The sequence below is a fragment of the Osmia lignaria genome, unplaced genomic scaffold (genome assembly GCF_051020975.1).
Source record: "Osmia lignaria lignaria isolate PbOS001 unplaced genomic scaffold, iyOsmLign1 scaffold0041, whole genome shotgun sequence".
Classification (NCBI taxonomy): Eukaryota; Metazoa; Arthropoda; class Insecta; order Hymenoptera; family Megachilidae; genus Osmia; species Osmia lignaria.
The window spans coordinates 312501-315000 of NW_027478182.1; the positions used below are offsets into that span (position 1 = coordinate 312501).

At 44.9% G+C, this 2500-nt stretch overlaps 1 non-coding gene across 1 annotated transcript; it reads left to right on the forward strand.

The window, feature by feature from the left end:
• Positions 1 to 1344: 1344 nt before the first annotated feature.
• On the forward strand, positions 1345 to 1499 carry LOC143306963 (5.8S ribosomal RNA). The gene has a single exon (XR_013064223.1). It is a non-coding gene; the product is annotated as a 5.8S ribosomal RNA (ribosomal RNA).
• The last annotated feature ends 1001 nt before the right edge of the window (positions 1500 to 2500 follow it).

Sequence of the window (2500 nt, forward strand, 5' to 3'; positions counted from 1 at the left end):
GGTTCGAGCCAATAAGAAACAAATACCAAAACGCTGCGATGCGGTAAAATTACACCGACACGGTTACGTGCGGAGGTCGCTTTGATTACTCATCGCGTTTCTCCCGTCCGTTCGGAACCGCCGGCAAAAAAACTGTGCGACCAACGGCGCCAAAGAGCACGACGCCGGACCATTTCTCTCTGGCTGATGTGAATGGAAGTAAAAGACGCTTGCGTGAGGTCTCTCGACCTTTATCTCTCTAACTTATACTTATGGGTCGTCGTCTACTTGATCGGGTACAAACAAGTCGTAAGAAACAAACAAACAAACCACAAAAATACAAGTCGTAAAAAAACAAACTTCTGTTGGTTAACCTACAATATGAAGGATCGAAATGAAAGAAGGATCATATTATTACAAACCGAAAGTGAAGGATCATTAAAATTGAAATACAATATATATAAATATATAAATGTACCCGTCGTTGCGACACCCTAGTTAAATGGAAAGATATAAAAAAGAGAGAAAAGGAATACAGATGACCCGCCGTCTGATCTTTGCTAAATGATCTGGCATCACCGGAGTTTTTTTGGTCCGTGTTGCGTTCGCTCTATTCGAAATGAAACTCGCGGAGGCGAAGAATTGTTAAAAGTTTACGAAGCGTCTAGGAGTGGTTAAAACTGAGAGAGTTGAAACTACGATGTATTAGAACGAGCAACCGTCGAAACTTTGTTTTCGCGACGTTCTTTTCGTCGCTCTCGTCCCCACGCTCCTACGCTTTGGTTGTTTCTTTGCCATCCGTGTTGCGATAAAAAGATTTCTCCATTGTCCAAAAAGGACGGATCGAGATTCCTCTTTCGAGAGGGAGAGAGAGGTACTTGCGGGTAACCTGGAATCTACGAAACACGCACCGTGGTAAGATTCGTGCGTCCGCCTGATCGATGTGTGTTGTTTACGGACCGGCTGAGAAGCGACGATAGCGAGTCTTTGAAAAACTATGTGTCCATTAGTTAGACCGATCGTCGCCGGCCGTGTGTCTGTTCGAATCTCGCAACCCACGATTCAGCGACAGGACGCGCGCTCGCATTCCTTGTGTGCGTTCGTACTTTTCAAGGTTTTTAAATGTACTTTACGCCCGACCGTCGAGAGGAGCGTGCCACTGGGCGTTTCTCCGACGGTTTCCGTCCTTGGACGCGATCGTGTCGTCAACGATCGAACAAACAAACAAATACGTTGGCGACGCCCGAATTCGCTCTCCCGCACGCGCCGGGTGGGAGAGTGATGTGGGTATCGAATGTGATGCGTGTTAATAATGAAAATAACACTCTAAAGATCTAAAGAGTTTGAAATACAAAATTTTACGATTACCCTGAACGGTGGATCACTTGGCTCGTGGGTCGATGAAGAACGCAGCTAATTGCGCGTCAACGTGTGAACTGCAGGACACATGAACATCGACATTTCGAACGCACATTGCGGTCCACGGATACAATTCCTGGACCACGCCTGGCTGAGGGTCGTTTTCTTAACAAAAGACTGCTTGCGTTTGCTTCTCGAAAAAAGAGTAATTCATTTCTTTCTAAACATCTCGCCGTCGTTCAACGAAAGTAGAACGTTTCGGAGCGGGATTATCGAACGAAATTGAAAGAATGAATGAACGATAAACAAAGAAAGAGTCGCAACGTACGAGCGATAGTTGGGCAGTTCGTCGGCGTTTGTCGTGGAAACGATGTGACGAAAATCGCAACCGATACACTAAATGCAGGCCGTTAAAGGAGAGAAACAAATTTCGAAATATCTCTTCGAACTAGCGCAAGTGCGTCACGGCGCGCGAGTCGTTCGTTAAAATTTATAAACGACCGCCCGTGAAAGCACCGAGTTCTCGGAAGATAATCTATAAAGATTCTCCATCCTGCTGGAAGTTATCGGATCGGCGCGATTGTTCACTTGTAGAAATCCACGCTCCCGACGTTGCCAGAAACGATATTTACGAAAGGTGTGTCAAAAATAAACGAAAGAAGCTCTCCTATAAATTTAGAAAAAGCAAACGAGTGAAATGTTTGAGATGATAATTTGCTGAAATGCAAGCTCGAATAGCCCCAGGGTTTCGAATGATTCCCCGCGCTTTATACATCTCTCTGTTTACAAACGGTGTATAAATGAAAGATCGCTTCAGATGGGTCGTCGCTGTTTGACGCGCGATGCTGTTCCTTTTTTTTTGTCTGTCTGTGCGTTTAGCTTCGCTAAACAAGTTAAATGGTTAAAAAGCGTCGAAAAAGCGAATACACACGCGACAAGACAAATCTAACGAGTAAAGGAACGCTCCGCTCCAAGATAAAAATGGTTGTTTACAATCAATACAGCGTTTCGGTACCCCTGATCGTAGTCTAAAACTGTGTAACAAAAGAGAGGAAAGCGAATGGTGAAGGAACTTCGAAGCCTCCGTGGCGTGGCTAGAACTTGTGATAAAAGTATGTTTGCAGCAATTATGCATGCTCCCGTTAAAACAGCATTTCAATGT